This window comes from Eubalaena glacialis, chromosome 9 (genome assembly GCF_028564815.1).
Source record: "Eubalaena glacialis isolate mEubGla1 chromosome 9, mEubGla1.1.hap2.+ XY, whole genome shotgun sequence".
In the NCBI taxonomy this organism is placed as follows: domain Eukaryota; kingdom Metazoa; phylum Chordata; class Mammalia; order Artiodactyla; family Balaenidae; genus Eubalaena; species Eubalaena glacialis.
The window spans coordinates 73,935,199-73,962,829 of NC_083724.1; the positions used below are offsets into that span (position 1 = coordinate 73,935,199).

The window sequence follows — 27,631 nt, forward strand, 5'->3', positions numbered from 1 at the left end:
ACCAATGAACACACTAATTGAAGTTCTCTTTGTTTTCCAGCTTTTTAATTAATTGAAATCAGCATGATTCCTTGTCCCCCCAGTACCTCGAACAATTGCTGGCATGTAATAGTGCTAATTACTTGTATGAATGAATGAATGTTCTAGTGAGATGTGACATTTTCACCATTTCCAGTCACTGTACTCTAAATCTTCCATTATTATCTGTATTCAAGTTTCCCATTTTCTATGAAGGCATGTTTCTTCTTATTCTTTAACTCAGTTGTTCTCTTTCTTTGAACCTTGGCACGTACCATCTTTACAACTTATTTGGCTTTACATTTTTTTATACACCTAGAAATGACAGTAATTTAGTTTTATCAGCTTCTGGGAATTTATCATGAAGGCAAATTAAAAAACATTAGGCAGACTCTTTTGGAAGATGCTCGTTGCATTGCCATTTTTAAGAGTGAAGCTGCTACGTCCTGCTTTACCAGTTTAAGAGTACAAAATAAGGTCAAATTTCCTGTAAACATTCACATCCAATGAACCTGAGCTGCTGTGCTGCTTCCTCTTCCCAGACCTCCTCTCTCAAGTTAAGTTCAAGGTCTCCAGGAATATTTATTTAGTCCAAAGTATTTGTTATTATAACTTCACTGAAAAAGACCTGTAAAAAATCTGTTTACCTCATCAAAGGACCTGTTCTCTGTGGCTGATACTGCTGTCACTGTGATATGGAGTTACTTCTGAAAATACGAAGTCCAAAATCACGACCTTGAACACTGCTGGAATCACATGACAAACAGGGAACCCAGCTGTTGCCGATTTGGCAATTGTTTCTTCGTGTGCAGGGAGAGAAGACACTTCTTCCTATGTGTTTGCTTCACATCAAAGTAGATATTGGTTCCCAGACGTTACAATTCTTAGTGACCAGCTCATTCAGCGCATATACCCACCTGTTATTCTCAAGACACATTATAGTGGCTGTGCCAGTATCAGCCAAACACTGCAGAACCAGCCCTTCCCTACAACATTCTAGAGCCTGAGGTTGGCCTCGTTCACTAGTACAGAGTATCACATTTTTTTTCTAGGAGATTTTCTCTTGGGACACCTATACTTTCCCATGAAGGCAGATTCCATTAACATTAAACTTCCTAGGGAATAGATTCTTCTTTTTTTTTTTAACATCTTTATTGGAGTATAATTGCTTTACAATGGTGTGTTAGTTTCTGCTGTATAACAAGGTGAATCAGCTATACATATACATATATCCCCATATCTCCTCCCTCTTGCATCTCCCTCCCACCTTCCCTATCCCACCCCTCTAGGTGGTCGCAAAGCACTGAGCTGATCTCCCTGTGCTATGTGGCTGCTTCCCACTAGCTATCGGTTTTAGATTTGGTAGTGTATATATGTATATGCCACTCTCTCCCTTTGCCATAAAAAGAAACGAAATTGAGTTATTTGTAGTGAGGTGGATGGACCTAGAGTCTGTCATACAGAGTGAAGCAAGTCAGAAAGAGAAAAACAAATACCGTATGCTAACACATATATATAGAATCTAAAAAAAAAAAAAAAAAAGAAAAATGGTCATGAAGAACCTAGGGGCAGGACGGGAATAAAGACGCAGACCTACTAGAGAATGGACTTGAGGACACGGGGAGGGGGAAGGGTAAGCTGGGACACAGTGAGATTCTTCTTTTAAAAGGCTTGTTGTTCCTACATAAAGTTTTAGAGCACCTGGCTTTGTGGGAGAGAAGTGCTGCCTAATTCCAGCAATTACTTATATTTTAAATCCTAGAAACTCATACATTTAAAAAAATCTGCAATATTCTTGGGTGGGTTGCTTGCTGCTTTATGTTGTAAACTGAAGTGTCACTCATTTTACCCTCCCCAAACCGAGGTTCTCTCTAAGATAACTGATATGTTCACCAAGGAACTCCTAACAACTTTTATAGGATATTTTTCTCTCTTAAAAATTATAGACTGCCTCACTGAGCACACAGCTACAAGGTGGAAATATTCAAAGGTCTAAAAATAGAATAATGACTAAGAAAAATGGTTGGTATACTTATTCAATTGGACATTATGCAGGCATTAAAATCAAGGTTATGAAGACTATATAATTATATTAAATATGCTTATGAGTTGCTAAATGACAAAAGCAGAGGCAAGTCACAGACGTATATATACTTGTATGTTTGCTATATATGTATATATCTATTCCTAGTCTCCAAGATATATTATATAACCACTCTGTCATGCCCTTAATTTTTGGAAGGGTATACAGTCCATTGCTGGAAAGTCTTAAATGATCAAATACACATACATTGGCCAGAGAATGGTGCAATGCAGTTCTTTGCTTTTTGCCTCAAGTCATTTTTAGGTTCATTATGAGTTCATTTGAATGGAGATCAAGGAGTCTATTCTGTCCCGGCTGCTCTCTTCTCCCCCTCACTTAATGTCCCTTTGTCTTTACCCTTTGGCTATTCCCTCATGGTTAGGCTCTTTCCTCTGGGCCCTTAGAATCCATTCAGTTTGTTTTTTCATAAAGCTGGTGTGTGTGTGTGTGTGTGTGTGTGTGTGTGTGTAAGTGACACAGGTCAGTCCTGCCTCATGGATAGGCATCCACAGACAAAGAAACCTTCTGAATAACTAAGAGGAAGGGGCTCGTAGAATGTCATTGTTCTCTTTGTCTCTCTTCTTCTTCTATTTTGCTAATCTGATCTGAGTCTCATAATGAGATGACCACTTGCTTTTCTTCAAAAATGAAGTGATGCAAGAAGGAAACTCTACCTACCTATGTTTAGGAGGATGGGACCAGAAGGGAATCTTACCAGAAGATTTATGGTGCTTTTATTAGAGTGGCATATTGCATTTAGTTTTTTCCATTTTTTTCCTAATTTCCGAAGTGCATATAATGGGTTATAATACTTTACAATATAATAAGGAATTATGAAAACAGTGGATGAAGACACTTCTTAGTTTATTGATTAGAAAGTTGAATTCCAGTTCAGGTAAGTGAGGTGTCCAAGAAAAACTAGTAAGTAACAGAACCAGGACTAACACCAGGGAGGAGCAGATAAGCATTGATGACACACCTACATTCTTAAAATGGGTCCACCATCTTCCAGCTGCATTACCTAGGGAAGTCTTTTGCTCTCTTGGAGCCTCAGTTTCCTCATCTATAAAATGGGGATAACTGGTTGGATTGTGATTTCCACAGGCTTTACACATGATAGCACGTGTTAAGTACGTAGCACAACAAAACAGAGGAGGCCTGAAGCCGCGCCAGCTTTCCTCTCCCGGTTGCCAGCTGCCCGTATCAGGCTTGAGCTCCGGCCAGTCGCCCGCCTCTTTGCGTCACTAGCGCCATGGCTCTCAGCAATGCCGATGTGCAGAAGCAGATTAAGCACACAATGGCTTTTATTGAACAAGAAGCCAATGAGGAAGCAGAAGAAATAGACGTGAAGGCAGAGGAAGAGTTCAACATTGAGAAAGGTTGTCTTGTGCAAACCCAAAGACTGAAGACTATGGAATACTATGAGAAGAAAGAAAAGCAGATTGAGCAACAGAAGAAAATTCAGGTGTCCAATTTGATAAATCAAGCGAGGCTCGAAGTCCTCAGAGCGAGAGATGGATGATCTTATCACAGACCTACTAAATGAAGCAAAACATAGACTCAGCAAAAGGGTAAAAGATACAACCAGGTACCAAGTACTGCTGGATGGAATGGTCCTCCAAGGTTTGTACCAGTTGTTGGAGCCCGGAATGATTGTTCGTTACAGGAAATAAGATTTCCCTCTGGTGAAGCCTGCAGTGCAAACCCCTATGTACAATATCGCCACGGAAAGAGATGTTGATGTCCAGATTGATCAGGAGGCCTACCTGCCTGAGGAAATAGCTGGCGAGGTTGAGATCTATAATGGGGATCGCAAAATCAAGGTTTCCAATACTCTCAAAAGCTGGCTGGACCTCATAGCCCAGTAGATGATGCCAGAAGCACGGGGAGCCTTGTTTGGTGCAAACGCCAACAGGAAGTTTTTGGACTATGCCTGCGGGAGGTGGTGTCCATCCACTGCTGTGACGTGGACACTTCTGACATTTGAAGAAACAAAATGACCTGTATAGCTTCCTCCTTGCTGTTCTCATATTCTGTATTTATCATTGGATACCCTTTATTAGCTAACGCCCCTGGCTGATTGGTAGCAATGGGAGATCTTCACTTAATATGATCAGGAAACCTTCCTCTAGCTTATCTGACAGTAACACAACTTCCCGCTGGTTCTGCAGCATGAAGGTGAGGGGTCAAATGGTGGGTGCATGAATGTCCCCGAGTCTCCTGCTCTCCTCTGGTCCAGCGTCCAGCCTACAGAGGGGCGGTGTGTGGTGGGCTCTAGGGTCAGGTCACCGCTCTTTGGATTTCAAGTGCATGTGGGGCCGCATTCCTTCCAGCAGTAGCAGCTTCGCTGTTAGCTGTTTGGACCTAGAAGTGTTTGTCTGTAATATGATTTAAGATCTAAGCCATGAATATGCTCTATTTATTAAAACGAAATGCATACGTGGAAAAAAAAGTATGTAACACAGATACTGTCACATAATGGGTAATCAGTAAATGTTATTTCCCTTCCTTGCCAGTTGTTCTGTTACCTGGTGCAGAGCCTTACCAGTGTACCAGCCAGCATCTTCTCTTGAGTTACTGTAGTATATTATGTTTTATTACACTTATATACAATGCCATGTGTTGTTCACATGTTGAAGTCCTAACTGCTAGTATCTCAGAACGTGACTGTATTTGGAGACAGGGCCTTTGAAGAGGTAGTTAAGTTAAAATGAGGTCTTTAGGGTGGGCCTTAATCCAGTCTGACTGGTGTCTCTGTAAGACAGGGACATTTGGATACATGGAGAGACACCAAGGATGCATGTGCACAGAAGAAAGACAGTGTAAGGAAACAGTGAGATGGTGGCCACCTGCAAGCCAAGGAGAGAGGCCTCAAGAAAAACCCCAACCTGATGACCCCTTGATCTTGGACTTCCAGCCTCCAGAACTGTGAGAAAATAAATTTCTATTGTTTAAGCCATGCAATTTGTGATATTTTGTTATGGCAGCCCTAGCAGAGTAATACACCTTCTATCTTTACATAGAAGCTAAGCTGCTTGAGGGAAAACTGCATTGCACTCATTTGTAATCAGAGCAGATAATCAACAATTTCTTGATGAATACTATGATTTTTATTAAGGATAGATTTTTATTAAGGGTATGATTTTTATTTGTTTTATATGTCTTTGATGTCTCCCATGGAGGCCCAGATATTGAGGTTACTGACAACGATAACGTGATGATGAGGATTATATATGATTTTTTTTTCTCTTGCAAATAGCGACGAGAATTGTCCCTTTTATGAAGTCATAGGAGTAAATGCAATTAAAGCTGAAAAGATTATTCCTGGTTGCCTGTCTAGACATAGGAAGAGAGAATTAAATCTTCAAATGTAATTTCTGAAATGAGGATTAATGACCAGTAGTACATGATTCCCTCATATGCTCATGACCTCATGTTGTTTGAGACTAAATGTGAGGGCTTCTCACTACCTTTGTATTAATGAATATGACTGAGTTATTGTAAATATAGTTAGGATATAACATTAACTTGTCTGTGTTGGAAGTTTGCCTTGTATTTTGCAGAGGATCAAAAAACAGGTAATCATAAAAGAGAAAGTCGAAGGGTTTTTTGCTGAGTTTTAAAAATTACATTTGATTCTCATTTTCTGGGTATGGAAAATATGGGAGAAAATGAATTATCTTAATTACTTTATGGAAAGGACATCAAGAGATGAAAAAATTTTGCAGGGTTTTCAGTGTTTGCTAAGTCTGAGAGCTCAAAGGAGAATTTAGTGATAAATGAGAAATCCTCTGAACAGTAAGATAGCAAGTATATTACTGGGAAAAATGCAGAAAATAGTTTTTAAGGAAGTGGAGGGGGTTACTTGTTTTTGAGCCAACATGGTCTTTGTTCCCTTAGCACATACATGTATACACACATGCATACACAGAAGGAATAGTTTTCTAATGTCTTGTCATTATCATAATCTGCTGAATAATCTTTGGATGTTAATTAAAACCTTTGGCCCTCATTCACACATCTACAGATAAAAGGCATTAGAATACATAATCTAGAAAAACTCTAACATACGTTTCAATTCTAGCATTCTATGACTCTTTTGTATCTGGAGGTATAGGAAAAAAGGGAGGGGATGAAAGTGATGTCACTTAAGGAGGCTACTGTTTATACTGGTTCTGCTAGTCTCCTAAAGACAGTCTCTGCCACGGGTCATTGACTGGCTTTTGAGGTCAAACACCAAGCCTTATGCTTCAAGATGACAGGTTGCTATTCACTGCTGAATCTCCAGAACTAGAAGAATACCTGCAACATAGAAGACAGTCAAAATACTTGTTGGAAGAAGGATTAATGTTTCCAATGCCATTTTGAATCTGTGTGATCTATTATAGAGTTAACCTGCCCATATTTTTCAGGGTCATGTTGACGTATGTCTACTCAATTATTAGACATATGATTAGAGGACTAGAGAATTAGAGAAACATAATCACATGTCGCTGCTAAACAAAACAAAATGATCTGAAACAGCAGCAAAATTTAAAGAATGTTTTATTGTTTTCTTCTCACATAGAAAACCAATAAACTTTGTTTTATCCTTCTTTTCCATCCCTTCCTTTTTTGTTTTTTGTTCTTATTTATTTTTTATCATAATATACTGTTATTAGGAGCAAGATGTATTTTCTGAATGTAAACTCCAGAATGAGTTTACATGAGGGCAGGGGCACTGTCTGCCTTTTTTTCATGGACCTAGCAATGCAGACTCGCAACAGTATTTATTTATTTATATTTTATTATTTTTTTAGGACGGGGCTGCAGAAAGCTCCCTGGGGCAGCTCCACTACCTGTGAGCGCGGAACTCACGGTGGGCTGTGAGCCGAGAGTGTGAGGTGTGGGGAGGGCACTGAGGTGGGGGCTGGGGTCATGGTCAGGATGGAAGCTGTGGGTCAGAGAGACGTGGCTAAGCAGTGTCCCTTTGAAGGCCTGAATGAAGCTGCAGGGAGGAGTCCTGTCCTGGAGTGGCATCTCTCCTGGCCTCTACCACCTCCTGGCTCTGTGATCTTGAGCAAGTTTCATGGCCTCAGTTCCTTCACCTTGGCCTCAACTGGGGATCTTTAAAAATGCTGATGCCTGGGCCCCACCCAGAGGGTCTAGTGTAACTGCCCTGGGATGTGCGTGGGCATTGAGAACCCTGAAAGGTCCCCAGAGGGTGCTTCTGTGCAGCCAGGGCTGGGCACAAAAGTATTTGTTAAATGAATGAATGAATGCTGAAATTTATAACCATAGTAAATGGTTATAAAAGTCATGATATTTAGCTCAGTATTCATTAGTAGTGGGGAAAGGTAGCCTGGCAAGAAGGGAGGGAGGCATGCATGTATGTATACATATATGTATGTATTTATATTTATAAAACATCAAGAGAAATACACTGATACTTCTGTTTTGACAAAACAAAAGCTCTGTATGTCAGATGATTTTCTTGGTCGAGTTCAAGGGAAGATTCTTATGAGTGAGAAAAGACAAAATTAAAAATGTTGAAACTTCTAGCCATTCTTTTGAAAAGGCTTGTTGATTTAAAAAGAGAGAATATTCTAAATATTAGCCATATGGCAAGAAAGAATTAAAGACAACAAAATTGTCTTGTAGTATGGTTTGCCTCAGACACTAGTCTTCTAGCAGGTAGCTTGGCATTGTCCTTCTCTCCTAGTTCATTATCACCACATTTCTCTGGATGTCTGCGTTTGGTGTACACTTTCTGTGACTTAGGCGCCTGATGTCGCTGAAAAGCGATGTAAGAACAATCATCAGAATGGGAATCAGCCCAGCATTCTGACTCAGTAGGAATAAAGAGGAAATCAGCTGCCTAATGAAGCTCCTTCTCTGCCCCATGCCCTTGTGAAAAATAGCAGCTACAGTATTTCATTATGAATCTGTGTGCTTCGCTTCTCACCTTTCCTTGGTCTGAGAATCAAAGGCCATTTCTGTCATATCTCACCCTTGGAGTTCTCATCGTCACTCATGCCTTCAACTATCACCTCTATGCAGATATCTCCCTAAATCTGTATTGCAAGTCCCATCTCCCTCAGCCCTTGCTACAATCCTGCCTCCCAATGAAGCAAGTTTTATTTCTTAATTTTGCCTATTTTGACCTTATAGTTGCATGTTTTAAGAGAGTCAGGATCACAAACAATATTTTATTCTGCTTTTTCCTCAAAAATCAAATCCTTAAACCTTATGGACTGGACTTTTATATTTTACCTCTTAACAGATACACTGCAGGGACTGAGATGCTTTTAGGAGTAGGGAATGTCAGAGCCATTTGCTGGCTTCCTTTTTTATTTCCTGAATAAAAGCACTGAGTAAGTGTGACGTGTATATCACTTTAATGTTGAGACTGCAGAGTAAAATTTAAGAGATTTATTCTCTCCTCGAATTTGACTCTGAAAATAACTTGTACTAACATCAGGAACTTTGTATCCTCATCTTTGTAATTGCATGGTTCCCCCAGTCAAATTTAAGACATAGAAGTGATTGCAATAGAAAAAAAATATTTAAAGAATGCAAAAGAGTAGCTCTGTATTAATACATTTAAAGTTTATATTCAAAGAGCATGTTTTTGATTAAGTATGTCCAGGCACTATTTATATATCTCAGAAAATCTTAAAAATTTATATATGTCTCTGAAATTCTTAAGTTTTATAAACTACAACTTAGTCATTCTAGTCTTATATCAACACTTACTGAGATATCTCCATGACTTACCCAAATCCCAGATTTGAAATAAAATTTCATCTATCCATCTAAGATATATAAATTAAAAATGATGCATGATCCATGGTGCTGGAACTTTACTCCTGCAGGGAATATCTTTTTCCTGAACAGGACTTTCTCATTTACAGGGTGCTTATCTCCACCACGCCTATTAATCCTCCATTAGCCTCATAGTAATACTGACAAGGGAGGGCCATGAATTTGTCTTTCTAGCCTTACATATTCTGGAAGTGCATTTCCTCTCCTATAGCCATATAAAGGAGATCATCTCCATCACCATCTCTGTACCATAAGCATTCAGATTCTGGATTTGCCTTTGTCTAATTGCATGGTTCCTTTCTACTTCACTATGGTTGATCACATATTCTATTTCTTTATACAATATGTCACTCTGGCATCTCTCCATGAGGTATTTGCATTGCATCTATGTAGAATGAGTACCTCTTGCCATGTAGTTTGACCCTTATAACCACCAGAAACTTATAAAACTTGCCTATGGTTTAGCTTACAGACTTTACCCATCAAATATATATTTTTAAAGTATTATATTTTATAACAAAAATCATTAAAATGTATTAAAATTGATTTTAGAATAGTTTCATGAAGATGTTTGACAAGAGTGTTTGGCAGTCTATCCAGTGAGAGACCAAAGTGAAGACTTCCTCTACATTGCTTTCTTTGGAACCTTAGATTTTCTCTCTTGTGCTATATTTAGATGTGTGGCATGTTTAATTTTCTGCTTCCGTGCCTCACCGTGCTTCTGGTGCTTATTGTAATCCAGCTAGTGTGTCAGGCCAAAGTGTGACGAAAACTTTAAGTTCTTACCTGAGTAAGCCAACTTACAGCAGCATGAAGACCTCCTGTGCTGGGTCCCGCTCATTCTTCTTTTCACTCATACATTTCTGACATTGCAAACAGAAGTCAACAAATTTTTTTCTCAATAAAGTAGTTCTAAAAACTTAAAGTGTTTTGCTAATTCAGCAAGAATTGAGATGGTAGTGACATAACCAGATTAATCAGATGGTAACAACTGACAGTTAACTTTAAATATATTCAGTACAGTTCCATTCAAGGCAGGCCAATTCTGTTCAACTCATTTCAAACACATCTATTGAACACCTATATAGCCAAATACTGTATTAGGTTCTGAGTACACAGGGATAAATAAAATACACTCACTGTGTACTTTCTAACAATAAGAGTAAGCATACAAACAAAATAAATTGCAATGTTGTTCAGTAAGTAGAATAATGAAATCATACACACAATGCTGAAGTAACCAGAGTATGACGTAATTAATTTTGAGGTCAGGGGAGCTATGGTGAAGTGACTGTCTACAGTACTTCCTGGAAGGAGTGATACACAAACAGGATTTTGAAAGATGCCCAAGATGTCAGGGTGGGGTCAAGTTTAGACAGAGGGAAGACCACTGGGTACCCTAGTCTAATCCCTATGACCTTGGATAAGCTCTTATGCATACAATAACGATCTTGCCTGTTTTCACACAAACACTTTTTCACTTTAGCTATTTTTTAAAAGATGAATATTTTCCTACAATTATATTAAAAACAAATTCATAAACCAAAAGACAGATGGCTTTGATTTGGGATGCTGTACTGTAATATGAACAGTATCCTCTGGATTTGTGAAATGTGGTAAGCCTGGTTTTAACCATCATTTAAGAAGACAGCAAGGAAATCAGTGGGAAATAGTAAAAATACAAAATGAGTATGAATTAAGAGGTCAATTTCCCATTCTGGCACCAAGAAGCTTTTGATTTTGGTTATATTATGCATCCTCTGAGGGTTTAAAATTTCTCATGTGTAAACTGGGGGGGTTGTTATCTAGGAAATCTCTGTGGTCTCCTCTACCTTTTAAAGCATTCTCTGATTCTACAGGATGGTCAGGACAGTGAAAATAACCCAAGGGATGCAGAAGGAGTGGAGGAGTGAGCACAGCCTTTGCAGCCAGCAAATCTCAGACTGAACCCTGGCCGAACTTCATCAGGTTGAGGGATCTAGGGAGCATGGGCATCACTTCATTAGTAATTATCATTTGCAGAACACCTATTTTATAACACTATGAAGATTAATACAGTAACATGATCAGCATACCTGCAGAGTTCCTGGCGCATACTAGGTACTTAAATGTTAATTTCTATTTCCATCTTCTTTTGTTCTGATTAGTAGAAGCAAGTCAATCTCTTCTATAGGGAGCCTCAAATATTCAGGTGTTAAAGACCAATTATTCTCAGACTCATATACTGTCTTGTCCATACTATGGCCAAGACATGGTAGGATCAAGTGAAGCAGAGAAATGTATTAAGGCATCACATAGCCAGGATATTTGATATTTGATAACAGTGTTTTTTAAAAAGAGAAAGTCCTTTAACAAACTCATGCCCTAGTGACCTCGCTGCTTTTCTATCTCTCATGACCTTTCAGTTGTGCCTGATTATTAACACTGATACCATGCAACCTGACTAGTCAGCACATTTGCTGATAAAGGAGCATGTCTTACGTAATAATTCTCTTGCATTTCACTTCACAGCCAAGATTTATTAACCAGGGTTTTGTTGGTAGGAGTCTTCATATGAAAACTTGGATGCTTTTTTTTTTTTTTAAAACTGTTCTTAAATTTATTTATTTATTTATTTATTTTTGGCTGTGTTGGGTCTTCGTCTCTGTGCGAGGGCTTTTTTTGGTTGTGGCGAGCGGGGGCCACTCTTCATCGCGGTGCGCGGGCCTCTCACTGTCGCGGCCTCTCTTGTTGCGGAGCACAGGCTCCAGACGCGCAGGCTCAGTAGTTGTGGCTCACGGGCCCAGTTGCTCCGCGGCATGTGGGATCTTCCCAGACCAGGGCTCGAACCCATGTGCCCTGCATTGGCAGGCAGATTCTCAACCACTGCACCACCAGGGAAGCCCTGGATGCTTTTATAAGGACATACTGTACTACATTTGCAGAAAGAAAGTTTCATAAATAATATTATAAGAGGCAGTATAGGTCAGTTGGCTCCAAAATAAGCTGAACGCAGAGACTCTAAGATCTCAGGTGGATGTCACTCCACCTCTGTTCTTCCTGGGGACGTTCTGTTTTTGTTTCATTCTCTTTGTCCATCAGTTCAAGGCCTAGTTTCACAGAAGCTTAAATCCTCTGTTTTTTGGTAGACGATTTGAGGAAGGGCACCTCTGGCTGGAATGGGAAAGATCCTTCCATTTCTTGTCAAATACTATGATAACATGTGATAACATGTTTCTAACAACCCCTTAGTAAAAGTTGCTTTACTAAGGGGTTGTTATAAACAATGACATAGCTGTCTGCTTGGTATCCTGGGAAGATCAGGGTCTATTCAGATCAGACAGATACAGGTTCAAAGATCAGCCCATCACTTAATAACTGGGACTTTCAGTGATAAGCTTATTTTCTCTGAGACTCAGTTTCCCCAGATGAGGCTAATAATAACTTCCACATGGGATGTTGTGAGGATAAATTGAGACAGTAAATGTAAAGTTCTAAGCAATATCTCTTGCATAAAGATATAGTGCTCATTAAATGGAGGCATCATAAAAATAAAAATTGAGTGCAAAGTGACAAAAAGTGTTGGTCACTTCAGTGATGGTTCCAGTTCCCAAGCAAATGACTATCACATGCATCCTATAAGAATAAAGCCTTTTTTCCAAACAGGTGGTATTTCAACTCTCACTCTCTTGTTTGTTAAATAAACAAGAGCAAATAAGTAACCCCAAACTAGACTTTTTAAAAAAAGAGACTCTATGAGAGAATTTTTTTTTTCAGTAGAACAGGATTTGGCAAAAGTTTTCTGGTCACTATCTGAAAAGTAACTACTGTGAGAAGGCAGGCAGATTTATAGGACATAAGTAACAATCTTTCAGCACAGTAATAGTATGTTGCGAGCAAACATAAGAGAAGCCATTATAAAAATTGAAAAGGATGTTACTTTTCACATCTAGGGTATGTTTTCAGGGGAACATGTTGGTATGTGTGGCCAGCATGAATATCTGTGATTATATGAATATGCTGTGATTACCTGACTGATAGTGAGCTTGCTAATGTGACTGACTGGGGTGGGGAGTGCTGGTTTGGAAAGGCAGGGATACATTGCCTTCACTGAGACAATAGGTTTTTGACCTGCTGTACATTTCCTACAAAGTCAAATAACTGGTGATGTTGGTCTTTGGAAAAACAGCCAGTGATTTTCTATGCTAATAATCTCAATCCCAAACCTACAAAATTCTTATACACACTCCTTAGAATAGTAGTCAAAGGCATTCCATGAAAAAATAAGAAAGGGCTTCCGTCGTCAAATAAATTTGAAAATGCTGAGTATTATGTCCCCATCGTGGATCAACACAGTATAATATAATAGCACTGAATAGCACTTCTGAGAAGTCCTACAGTGAAAAAAGCTAATTAATTAGGGAATGGTCCAATCGTTACCTCATTTTAAACTGATGTCCTTTATCAAGAAAATTTTATAAACGTCCTCTGGAGTAAGTGATCTGGAAAACATGTTTTGGGAAATCCTGTCATTGGTACTCAGGGAAAAAATTATATATGTGGTAATATGAAGGAGTGAGTTGCTTCGGGGAGATGGACATTTATAATTGCGCATCTTCTGAAACGTACTCCTTGTGCTTTCTCTGTAAAGATATTTTAGAGTCATCTGTGAAGAATCTATTGTAATCTTTTTGTTCTGGCTTATGACTAATTTTCTTGTACAGGGATGCCTTGAAGATATTGTGGGTTGAGTTCCAGACTGCCACAATAAAGCAAATATCACCATAAAGCGAGTCACATGAATCTTGTGGTTTCCCAGTACACATATAAGTTATGTTTACACTATGCTGTAGTCTGTTCAAAGTGTGAAATAGCTTTTGTCTAAAAAAACAATGTACATACTTTCATTAAGAAATACTTTACTGCTAAACAATGTTAACTATCATCTGAGGCTTCAGCGAGTCATATGCTTTTTGCTGGTGGAGGGTCTTTTCTCAGTGTTGATGGCTGATGCTGACTGATCAGGGTGGTGGTAGCTGAAGGCTGGGTGGCGTGGCAACTTCTTAACATAAGACGACAATGAAGTTTGCCACATCAACTGACTCTTCCTTTCACAAAATGATTTCTCTGTAGCGTGCAATTAATTAATAGCATATTAATTAATAGCATTTGATAGCATTTTACCCACAGTAGAACTTCTTTTAAAATAGAAGCCATACAGAGTGAGGTAATTCAGAAAGAGAAAAACTAATATCATATATTAACGCATATATGTGGAATCTAGAAAAATGGTACAGATGAACCGGTTTGTAAGGCAGAAATAGAGACACAGATGTAGAGAACAAGCGTATGGACACCAAGGGGGGAAAGGGGGTGGGTGGGATGAATTGGGAGATTGGGATTGACATATATACACTAATATGTATAAAATAGATTAACTAATGAGAACCTGCTGTATAGCACAGGAAACTCCACTTTGCTGTACAGTAGAAACTAACACAACATCGTAAAACAACTATAACGCCCCCCCCCAAAAAAAGAAGCCAGTCCTCTCAAACCCTGCTGCTGCTTTATCAACAAAGTTTATGTAATATTAGAAATCTTCCGTTGTTATTTCAGCCATCTGTGTAGCACCTTCGCCATGAATAAATTCTATCTCAAGAAACCACTTTCTTTGTTCATCCATAAGAAGCAACTCTTATGAGATTGCAACAATTCAGTCACATCTTCAGGCTCCACTTCTAATTCTAGTTCTCTTGCTATTTCTACCACATCTGCCTTTGTCAGTGAGCAGTAATATTTTGAAAGGAATCTTTTTTTTCTGAGCAATAGTTCTCAACAGTGGGTTGAAAATATTCAGCAAATCATGCTGTAAACAGATGTGCAGTCACCAGGCTTTGTTGTTCCATTTAGGGAGCACAGGCAGAGTAGACTTAGTAGATTAATTCTTAAGCGCCCTAGGATTTTCAGAATGGTAAGTGAGCATTGGCTTCAACTTAAAGTTGCCAGCTACATTAGCCCCTAACAAGAAAGTTGGGCTGTCTTTTGAAGCCTTGAAGCCAGACATTGACTTCTCCTCTTTAGGTATGAGAGTCTTAGAAGGCATCTTCTTTCAATAGAAGGCTGTTTTGTCTACATTGAAAATCTGTTGTTTAGTGGAGCCACCCTCATTAATGATCTTAGTTAGATCTTCTGGATAACTTGCTGCAGCTTCTACATCAACACTTGCTGCTTCACCTTGCACTGTCATGTTCTGGAAATGGCTTCTTTCCTTAAACCTCATGACCCAACATCTGCTCATTTCAGACTTTTTTCTGCAGCTTCCTCACCTCTCTCAGCCTTCAGAGAATTGAAATGAGTTAGGGCCTTGCTCTGGATTAGGTTTTGGCTTAAGGGAATGTTGTGGCTGGTTTGACCTTCTAGCTAGACCACTAAAACTATCTCCCTATCAGCAGTAATCCTGTTTCACTTTCATATCATTTATGTGTTTACTGGAGTAGCACTTTTCATTTCTTTAAAGAACTTCTCCTTTGCATTCATAACTTGGCTAGCTCTTTGGGGCAAGAGGCCTAGCTTTTGGCCTATGTCAGCTTTTGACATGCCTTCCTCACTAATCTTAATCATTTCTAGCTTTTGATTTAAAATGAGAGGCAAGTGACTCTTCCTTTCACTTGAACACCGAGAGGTCATTGTATGCTTATTAATTGGCCTAATTTCAACATTGCTGTGTCTCAGGGAATAGAAAGGCCCAAGGAGAGGAAGAGAGACAGGGGACAGCCAGTCAGCGGAGCAGTCAGAACACACAGCATTTTTTGATTAAGTTTTCTGTCTTATATGGGTGCAGTTCGTGGTGCCTCAAAATAAGTACAATAGTAACATCAAAGATCACTGATCACAGATCACCATAACATATACAATAATAATGAAAAAGTTTGAAATATTATGAGAATTACCAAAATGTGACACAGAGACATGAAGTGAGCAAATGCTGTTGGGAAAATAGCACCGATAGACTTGCTGGACACAGGGTTGCCACAAACCTTCAATCTGTAAAAAACGCAGTATCTGTGAAGCTCAGTAAAGCAAAAGCACAATAAAACAAGGCCTGTGTGTACTATTGCGTTAAACAGGAATCAGTTATTTCATAATTTTATTTTGCAGATTAAGGCACCAGAGCTAGATCTCATTGTCTTATGAAATCTTTTTCAGGTTTTATTCTATAGCTTTCAAGTTCTGCTGCAGCTTTCTTTTTAACTAAAAGTATTTTCTTAATTTAAGCAATTCTCCAGGATGAAGAAAACTTGTAAGCACTGTTAGTGCTTATCAGGAGTAAATGGGATTCTGGAGAGTTCTTTGAAATAGGAAACATTTGAACAGAATATCATCTTTCTTTCAGCTGTTTGTATAGATGCAATTTCTGCAATTCTATACATCACAGCTCTAATTCCTCTTCATCTGTGTCTCAGGCTTCCATCAATAATCCTTCTGCTGAAACACATTTGACAAGAGAAGTAGAGTAGACACCCTTGCAATATCTTCTGAATGTCACTCAGCAGTGATTTGTAATCAGGTTCATAAATTTTAGGAAGAAAAACGTAAAGCTAGGTAAGGGATTCGATCCATATGAATCCAGATTGGACCAGGGTGTGGTTAGTAGCATTTTATAAAAATCATCTTTTGAATGGACAGTGGAGATTTTGTAAAACATTTAAGAAGTCTGTGATTATGTATTTCTATTGTGGGTATGTATCTACAAAATAAAACTCTCTTGCACTGTACCTTAATGTATGAATGAATTGGCTGTTTTCTGGACCCAATTATATTCACCTTACACACTGTGATTTCTAATACATCTTCCCATCCTGGAAACTCTACAATACAGTTGTTATCCCATCTCATAATATTTGTATTGGAAACAAGGAACTAATCTGTACGTGTTAAGAAACTGAATTCCTGCTGCCTTTCTGAAATTCAGAAGAAATATGCTATTGCTTACAATTGTATTTATATCATTAAAAAACAGAGTAAGAAAAAACAATGAAAGAGATTCTTTTTGGACAGTGAAAAATGTTAAATTAATTTTATTGATTTGGACCTTTCTGTGTATTTGGTGAAAGCTATTAAAAATTGTTCTAATTTTTTTGAACAAAATTAAAAAAATTAAATATAAAAGTCATGTAGGATATTATTCTCTTAATTTGTACAAGAGCCCTATACTCATATTAACTTTTCATTATTTGTTTATATAGTAGCATTAGAACTTTAGGGGAAATATACTATATTTAGGTATATTTATCCTGGACTTTTTCCCTCAACTCTAGTATACTTATGTGTCCTGTGTACGTTTAGTTACAAAATAAAAGAATATTGTGTATTAAGCATTATTTGGAAAAGGGAATGATGAATTTATAATGACCTTTGTCTAAATATAAGGATTAGAGACATTGAAGCATATGACCATAGGCTATCACTTTACTTTCTCTAGAGCAAATTGCACTGTTTGAAGAATTCCTTTAAGCTCACAATTATAGCAGATAAGCATTATACAACTTCACAAGAATATTTATATTGACTAATGGAAAGAGGTTACTTTAAAAGTGGTGAAAGTGATGAGGCCTAAGTGCCCATTTAACATGAATTCTGCATTTCCCTCTGTTGAATTTGTAGTAGTTCTTTTTCTTTCATTCAGCTCTTCAGAGATTAGAGAACTTCAGCCTGTTCTGGAAGAAGTCACTGTCGCAGTGCAAAAGGCTACTCTGCTCTCTGTGTCCATTTAGCTTTCAGCTGCCCTGAGAGCATGCCAAGTGTGAATCAGGGCTGATTGGACCCCTGTATCCAGGGAACAGGACAGAGCAACTCACCTCACCCAAGTCATCAGACCATCTCCAGATGGCAAAGAACTTCTGAAGTTAAGAACCAACTTGTTTGTGATGCAAATTAGTGACTTGAGGCTAGATGCTTCATTAATGCTCCCTCTCCCCTGAGCCACCAAGGTGTCAGAAGTTGGACTGCTTACTCTCACATTTTCTCTCTCTGTAATATGTGTTAATGACCATTTATTCTCATAGAAATGGTCCGATCAATTGCTTATGGCTAGTTAATAAGCTATCAAAGCTGAGATGAAAATTACGTTTCTTCGAGAAGAAAAAAAAAAACAATATTTACCTTTTCCTGTGGAAATATGTGAAAAAGTTTTGGAAAATTCTGTTATCATATGAGCTCTCTGAAGAGACTGTGATTAAAAATAATGAAAAAGGAGACATATGAGTTTCTATCCAGATCACTATTTTATTTTTTTTATCCAACAAGTGATGAGAAAAATTATGCGAACCCATGCATTTGCCCTGAGTTATGATTGTATTATATTAACCTCAGCTGACAATATTCTATACTGACTTTGGCTTACTTAAAATTCTGCCTCTTGGGTATAAACACACATCTAAAATTGACTCAACTCATTTCTTTCTTGCTGAGGTCACTTTATCAGTTACTCTCAACTACTGAACTTATTTTATGTGTTCTCTTTTTTCCAATATTACATTCTCAAATTTTTGGCACCTGGGAATTTCTCTCTGTGATGGTTTTATTACTGAATTCAAGATCTGTAGTTATTATTAGCTTTTATGGCTAATAAGATGCTAAGATGAGTAAATAGGGTTTTGCTTCTTCTTTTGCTTAATATTAATGGAATGGTACTGACTACAGTGGACATTGCCCAGGCATTTGCCAGTAAAGTGGGCCCATGAAGAATGAGTTGCCTTTTTCCATAAATTATCTCAGCAGAGGAAAAATGCTTGACAGTTCCCTGTGGCTGTGATCTTTGGATTCGGGTAGCTCCTATAGTAGAATTATCTTAGCAATATCTGAGAAAGATAGTTCCAAACTTTCACTACTAAAAAGAACAGGCACTAATAATAAATATATGGAAACAGTAAATATTTGAGTATCTATTTTATGTCCATGTGGATCATTTGTTCAGTTGTTTTGCTTTTCAGTAGAATACATTAGGTCATTTAGTGCCGAAGTGTGAAACCATGGAGTGTATTTTCTATAGGAAATGGGAAGGCTCACTTTCTGCTCGAATTGACTGAATAAGCTACTTCCAGCAGATAATCAAGTCCTGTGGAATTATCCTTTATTGTGTATCAGGTGGACAAAAAAGAAAGGATTCAGAGAGAAGAAGCGTGAGTCATTATGTGAGTTTTTGGGAAGTGTGAGTACTGGCTTATTGTTTATCCTAGTATGAGCAGTACTTTGAAAGATTAATTTAAGACTAATCCTCTTCAAAAGTTCATGATAGCAGAGGCTTGGGGTGAATTCTATACATGAAAAATCATATTTATGTAGTTATAAAAAGTACCAATTTACAACCTGAAAATTATGAAAATAACAGTTTAAGTAGGATCCATGGATGAATTTAATATGTTATTAGATACATGTTTCTTGTTATTTTCTTGACTTACTCATCATAAGAAGGGTTCTCTCTAATTGTTAGAGATGAACTACTAAATTATGATACGGATGCAATTTCTACAATTAATTTGATAAAATGGATATACCAAGTTAAGTACAACTTCAGGTATATGGAAATATTTATTTTGTTGACAGACATTTGAAAATTAAACTATTTCCTAAATGTGACTTGAATATTTAGCTTTATAAAGTTCCTATTTAGCATGGAGGGCTATGAGGGTCAGATTCTTTTGATCCCGACACAGATCAGTGAAAATTAGATATAATTCTGTGTTAATTCAGTTGAAGAAAAGGTTTTACTGGGAGCATAGAAGTAATTTGTTTTTAAATTTTGAAGTAAATATGTAGTTCTTCTTAATCTTAAATCAATTTAAATATACACCCTGAGGAATTTCCACAAGTATAAATTTAAGCTAGGAAAAATTTAGCTTCACTTAAGTCAGAAAAAGTGGAGTTTTAAGAATAAAAATCGATGACATGGAAAATAACTATTACTTTGGCTGATGTACATTTCACAGCAAACGCTTTGTTGTAATCTTGATGCTACTGTATCAGTGTTAAAGATTCTAGCTGCTACCAATAAGAGGAGAAAAGGGTGAGGCATTTAATACAACAGTGTGTCTGCACAGGATGTCCTCTAAGGTAGCTCATATTTTTGAAGGATGTGATGGAAGGCAGGACAAATAACTGAGAATAAACTTGGAAGAACAGTGCCATGGCCAAGTGGTAATTAACCATGGATGAAGATTTTAAAAAAGAACACAAAAATGATTTCTAGTTGGTTGACTAAGAAAAATTACTTTCTAGGGAAAGTAAACATGGTTAGGGAGAGGGGAGTTGGACTCTTATTTACAGAGTCTCTATTATGTTTAAGGGCTTTAGTCTGTTCTTTCATTTAATCCTCAGAGCAATACACAAAAGGTGAGTATTTAATAGATAGAAGACAGAGGCTCAGAAAGATCAATAATTTGCCTCAGTTAATATAGTGAGGATGAAGTATCCAGGTTTGTTTGGCTCCAAGCTCATGTTCTTATTCATGGTGCGTAAGAGAGGTACATGATTGAAAAACTATTGTTCCTAAACTCTTAAAAGTTTTATTTTGCTTGAATTATTTTTCATTATTTATCTTCTCATTTAAGAATTATTTCTGAATTTTCTCTTGAGTTTACTATAATTTTAGTAGCTTTTTAAAAAATAAATTTATTTATTTATTTATTTATTTATTTTTAGCTGTGTTGGATCTTCGTTGCTGCGCGCAGGCTTTCTCCAGTTGTGGCAAGCGGGGGCTACTCTTCGTTGCTGTGTGCGGGCTTCTCACTGCGGTGGCTTCTCTTGTTGCGGAGCACGGGCTCTAGGCACGCGGGCTTCAGTAGTTGTGGCTCGTGGGCTCAGTAGTTGTGGCTCGTGGGCTGTAGAGCGCAGGCTCAGGAGTTGCGGCGCACGGGCTTAGTTGCTCCGCGGCATGTGGGATCTTCCCGGACCAGGGCTCAAACCCGTGTGCCCTACATTGGCAGGCGGATTCTTAACCACTGTGCCACCAGGGAAGTCCTTAGTAGCTTTTTTGACCACACCATTTATTTAAATAGTAGCATTGCTCACTGTAGGGTCTTTTATCCACAGATTTTTCATGATTGGATTTTCTTACTAATCTTCCTTGATATTTACAGAAGTTTTTCCCCCTGTGTCCTTTAAATTAGAAAACATCAGTGTATGTTTGAATTTTTGTCACAATTCCGCACCCCCCCCCCCCTTCCTGGAATATGGTGACCTAGCAGGGATCAAACTGTAGATCCTGATTTTTATTTATTTTTTTTATCTATTAAGTTTTCTCCAATTATATTTTTAATTATCGCTTTTACCTCATTTTAGTTTTCACTCCTGTATTTTAAAAAAATCTCTATATTGGATTTGTTCTTTGAATTGCCACTAATTCTTTGAATTGCTGAAGCAAAAATACTGAAAGAGGCATCAGAAAAACTGCAAATAATTTTCAAAAAGACAAGAAAAGTTGACTAGAAATTATTAATTGATAAATTTAACATTGATAACTTTTTGCCAATCTGATGGAGGGTGTGAAGAAACTGATTATTAAGGGAGAAACTGATTCTTGCCAAAGAAACTGATTATTAAACAGATATACATTTAAGAAAGAATAGGCTGATGACTTCTGTCTACCAGCATGAGCCCACATGAACATGTCATGCCCAAATTACCTCATTGAAAAGGTCAGTTTACTAGAAAAGTTTAGTAGATTTTAAAATAGGGATTTTAATATACATTTTTAAGGAAGGATAACATACCTGTAGAAAAGTGTAAAAATTATAAATCTTTTAATTGTCATGAGTGAACACATTCATATCTAGAAACAGAAGGTTGGTGATGACCCCTCTTTGTCACTATCTTCATCTTCCACCCCAAAATTAACTGTTCTTCTGACTTATATAGATTAATATTGCTTGCTTTTGAGTTTCTAAAAGAAATATCTGCATTCCTTTGTACCCAGTTTCCTTCATTCGACATTGTGTTTGTGAGATTCTTCTATGTTCTCATGTATAACAGAAGTTAATGAACTTTTGTTGCTGGACACAATATTCTATTGTATGACTCTATGACTGTTTATTTATCTGTTGATAACTATTGGGTTTCTTCCAGTTTGGGGTTATTATGAATAATGTTGACATGAACGTTGTTATACACATCTCTCGGTGCATATATTTATGTATATACCTTCTGTTAATATGCACCTGAGTTACATACATTCAACTTTAGTATATAATGCCAAACAGTCTTCCAAAGTGGTTTACCCATTTACATATCCTCTGGCAGTGTATGAGAGTTCCAGTTGCTCCACATCTGCTATGGTGTGAATGTTTGTGTCCCCCCCACCTCAAATTCATATACTGAAATTCTAATGCCGAATGTGATGGTATTAGGTGGTAGGCTTTTGAGAGATCATGAGGGTGGAGCCCTCAAGAATGGGACCAATACTGTTATAAAAGAGACTCTTTTCATTCTTTCATCATTTGAGGATGCAGCTAGAAGGCACTGGATATAAACCAGGAGGGCCCTCATCCAAAGGTGACCATTCTGGCTCCTTGATCTTGGAATGCCCAGCCTCCAGAACTGTGAGAAATAAATGTTTGTAGTTAGTCTAGTCTGTGGTATTTTATTATAGCAGCTTATGAGGACTAAGACAACCTCCTTGCAAACACTTGATATTGTCAATCTTTTTAATATTAATAAATCTGGTGGGTCTGTAGTACTATCTCGTGGTTTTAATTTGCAGTGCCTTAACAACTAATGAAGTTTGCAACTTTTTATATGATTTTTAGCCACTTGAATATCTTCTAAGTACTGCTGAAATATTTTGATTATTTAAAAAATTGGATTGTCTAATATTTTCTTATTGATATTTAAGAGTTCTATTTGACAACTGTATAATTTTCCAAATGTTTCCTCCCACTCTGTGGCTTGTATTTTCACTCATAATGGTGTTTTGCTTCAGCAGAAGTAGCTAATTTAATGTAGTTCAATATATTCATCTTTTCCTTTATAGTTTGACCTTTTCTCCCATTTAAAAAAACTTTTTGTATTCCAATGTCATAAAAATATTATTCTGTTTTATATTACCTCCTAGAACACACTTAGATAAATGATCTACTTAGAAGTGATTTCTGTGTTTAGTGTGAGGAGGGTGTCACATTTCTTTCTTCTTCCTTCCTTCCTTCCTTTCTCTCCCTCCCTCCCTTTCTCGCTCCCTTTCTTTCTTTCTTTCTCTGTTTCTTTCTCTCCCTTCCTTCCATCCTTCCTTCCATCCTTCCTTCCATCCTTCCTTCCTTCCTTCCTCCCTCCCTCCCACCCTTCCTTCCTTCCTTCCTTCCTTCCTTCCCCTAGTAAACTGACCTAGTACCATTTATTTAAACATCTTTTCTTCCCCCCACTACTCTGTAGTGCCACCTTTTCACAAATCAAGTGTCTGTATATGCCTTTATCTGGACTCTCTCTCCTGCTCTATTTTTCTAATTGTATGTCTTTTCACCTATACCAAATTTTCTTAACACTATAGCTTTATACTAACTCTTGATATACTGTGGTGTAAGTTGTCTCATGCTTTTCTTCTTCAAGATCCCTGGCTATTTTGGGTCTTTCTGTTTACGTAGATTTTAGAATTAGCTAGTGAATTTCCATAAAACATCTGCCTGGGACATTGACTGGGATTGCACTGAGTGTATAAATCAGTTTGGGAAAATTGATATTTTTAAAACATTACACTTTCTAATTCATGTTCCTGATATATGCCTCCATTCATTTAGATCTTCTTCAATTTATTTATTCATTTTTATTTTTAAATTAATAAACTTTATTTTTTAGAGCAGTCTTTGGTTCACAGCAAAATTGAGTGGAAATACAGAGAGTTTTCATATATTCCCTGTCCTCCCACATACACAATCTCTCCCACTATCAGCATCCTGGACCACAGTGGTACATTTGTTACAATGCATGAACCTACACAGACACATAGAACCTAAAATCCGTAGGTTACATTAGGGTTCACTCTTGGTGTTGTACGTTCTATGAATTTTAACAAATATATAATGACACGTATTCACCATTGTAGTATCATACAGAATAGTTTCTTTCACTACCTTAAAATCCTCTGTGCTCCACCTATTCATCTCTCTCTTTCCCTAGCTCTTGGCAACCGCTGATCTTTTTCCATCTCCATAATTTTGCCTTTTCTGGAATGTCATATTGTTGAAATCATAGAGTATGTGGCCTTTTCAGATTGGCTTCTTTCAGTTAGTAATATGCATTTAAGTTTCCATCATGTCTTTTCATGGCTTGATAGCTCATTTCTTTCTCTTTTTTTTATTGAGGTATACTTGATGTAAAATATTGTATGTTTCAGGTGTACAACATAGTGATTCACAATTTTTAAAGAGTATATTCCATTTATAGTTATTATAAAATATCGGCTATATTCCCTGTGTTGTACTATATATCCTTGTAGCTTATTTATTTTATACATAGTAGTTTGGACCTTTTAATCCCCTACTCCTATCTTGCCTCTCCCCCTTTCCTGCTCCCCACTGATAACTACTATATACCTGTTTGTTTTCTATATCTGTGAGTCTGTTTCTTTTTTGTTGTATTCACTAGTTTGTTTTCCTTTTTTAGATTCTACATATAAGTGATATCATACAGTATTTGTCTTTCTCTGTCTGACTTACTTCACTTAGCATCTTCTCCTCCATGTCCATCCATGTTGTTGCAAATGGCAAAATTTCATTCTTTTTTATGGTTGAGTAATATATTGTGTGTGTTTGTGTGTATCACATCTTCTTTATCTATTCATCTGTTAATGGATACTAAGATTGCGTCCATATCTTGGCTATTGTAAGTAATCAGATATATATGCATACATATATCCCCATATCTCCTCCCTCTTTCCTTCATCAGTGTTTTATAGTTTTCAGCGTATAGATCTTTCACCTCCTTGGTTAAGTTTATTCCTATGTGTTTTATTCTTTTTGATGTGATTTTTTAAATGGGATTGTTTTCTTGTTTTCTTTTTCTGATAGTTTGTTATTAGTCTCTAAAAAAGCAAGATATGTGTATATTATTCTTGTATCCTGCAACTTTACTGAATTAATTTATTAGTTCTAATAGTTTTTTGGTAGAGACTTTAGGGTCTTCTATATATAGTGTCATGTCATCTGCAAATAGTGATAGTTTGATTCTTCTTTTCCAATTAATCATCAATTTTCAACCTTTTATCTTTTCCTTTTTTTAATAAATTTATTTATTTTTGGCTGTGTTGGGTCTTCATTGCTGTGCATGGACTTTTTCTAGTTGCAGTGAGTGGGGCTACTCTTCGTTGCAGTGCGCAGGCTTCTCATTGTGGCTTTTCTTGTTGCAGAGCATGGGATCTAGGCGTGTGGGCTTCAGTAGTTGTGGCATGCGGGCTCAGAAGCTGTGGCTCATGGGCTCTAGTGGGCAGACTCAGTAGTTGTGGAGCACAGGCTTAGTTGCTTCATGGCACGTGGGATCTTCCCAGACCAGGGATTGAAGCCATGTCCCCTGCATTGGCAGGCAGGTTCTTAACCACTGTGCCACCAGGGAAGTCCCAACCTTTTATCTTTTCTAATTTATGGATTTAAAGCTATACTTTTCACTGTAATCATGGCCTTAACTGCTTATCTTATAATTTAAATCATCATATTTTAATTCTGATTAAGTTAAAATATTCTAATTTCTATTGTGATTTCTTAGTTGACCTGTGGGCTCTCTAGAAGTGTAGTTGCTTTATTTCCAACATTTGGGAGACTTCTGAGTTTTCTGTTATTATTTTTTAGATTTATTTTCACTGCATTTTGAGAATGTGCTCTGTAATTTCAAAGCTTTGAAATTTATTGATACTTACTTTATCATAATTTTCTTAAATGTTCATAAGCACTTAAAAAGAATGTCTGTTTTGCTGTTGTTGAATTCATTGTTGTTTATATGTCTATCAGGTCATGATTGAAAATGATGTTGTTTAAATTGTTCATATCCCTTCTATTTTTTCATTTTTTTGTTTGCCTATTCTATCAGTTACTGAGTGAGGTGTGTTAAATCCAGCAGTGATTGTGGATTTGTCTAATTCTCCTTTTAGTTCTTCTGTATATTTTTAAACTATGTGATTAAGTGCATGTAAATTTAAATATGTTTTATTTTCCTGGTGAATTACATTTTAGTCATTATAAAATGTCCTGGTTTATCTTCAGTAACACTTAAAAAATTTTTTTTCCATTTCTAGGAACTTATTTTCTCCTTGTGATTTGAAGTTCACTTTACTATCTACTTGCTTCCATTGTTTCTTTTGAGAAATTAGTTATCAAACTTACTGCTTAGCCTGTGAAAGTAATATGTCTCTTTTTCTCCAGTTGCCTTTAAGATGCTTGTTTGTTTGTTTTCAGTAAGATTATTCTAATGTACCTAGGTGTGATTTTCTCATATTTATTCTGCTTGCACAACTTGAGTTTCTGACTTCATGTGTCTTTTTAGTTTTAGAAAGTTGTGGTTTATTTTACTTATAGGTAAGTTAGATATTTTCACCACATTCTCACTATTTCCCATTTGTCTCTTAACAGTGTTTTTAATTTTTCATCTTTGTTCCCTTTCTGGCTTTAGCTTGTGTATTTTCTTTTGACTTATTTTTCTATACACTAACATTCTCTTCAGTTATGTCTAATCTACTGTTATCCACATCTATTGAAATTTTAATTTCAGTTGTTGTATTTTTAATTTATAGCTTTTCTTTTTATTGGTATTTTGTAATTTCAAGTAATCTTTCTTTCATTTTTAATGACTTTTATTGTTTTCATTCTGATTTTACAAGCAATTCGTGTTCATTGCAGACAACTGGAAATACATAACAACATAAAGTAAAAATTAACAAGTTACCTTTGCTTTAATTCTCTGTTTATTCACATCAGGAACGTGATTTGAAATAGTCTAGTCCTCCATTTTTGGAAAGAAAATGCACCAAATAGGGATTTTTATGTAGCTAGCTAATCTTAATTTAGGCAAGTAATTTAACATTGAATCTAATAATAGGCTTTTGCAAATTATATAAAAATGTGGTCTTAATACATAATTAGATTTTTAAAAAGTTACTGAAAGAGGGCCTGTTAGTAAGTCACTTTCATTCAGGTGTGAGATTTCCACTGTTGTTCCTCCCTCTTTTATTTAACACTTTATTGATCATTTATTACCAGACATAAATGACTCAAAACGAGAAGAGCTAATTAATGCATTGTCTTACAGAATCATTATAAAGAAATAAAACAATGGTTTGTGATGATTGGATAAAAGTAGCAGCCTAAAATTTAACGGCAATAAACATAAAATCCTGATTTTTAGCAGTAGCCAGCATTAGTGACATTTTATATGAAAAATTATGGAAATTTTATTAGCATACATAATTATTATTTAATGACAAGGGCCAATGTTGTGAACCTGTTCCTATATCTACCTAATAAAACCTTACTTTATAGTGATTAGATCAATGTATTATTAATTCAGTTATATTATCGAAGAGTTGAATTTCATTCGTCTCTTTATTCAGTTTTCTAAAAATATTAATTAAGTATGTACTAGGGACATGGCAGAGCTTTTAATTCATTGGGTGCTATAAATATATGACAAATAGCATATCTGAAACAAAATTATATTCCAACAGGGGATACTGTCATTTACCCAAAATAACTAAAATAATAGGCTAATAAATAT

The 27,631-nt window shown here is 36.8% G+C and overlaps 1 pseudogene; it reads left to right on the forward strand.

Annotated features, from left to right (window-relative positions):
* Nucleotides 1-3,353: 3,353 nt before the first annotated feature.
* Nucleotides 3,354-3,961, forward strand: LOC133097226 (V-type proton ATPase subunit E 1-like; annotated as a pseudogene).
* Nucleotides 3,962-27,631: the final 23,670 nt, after the last annotated feature.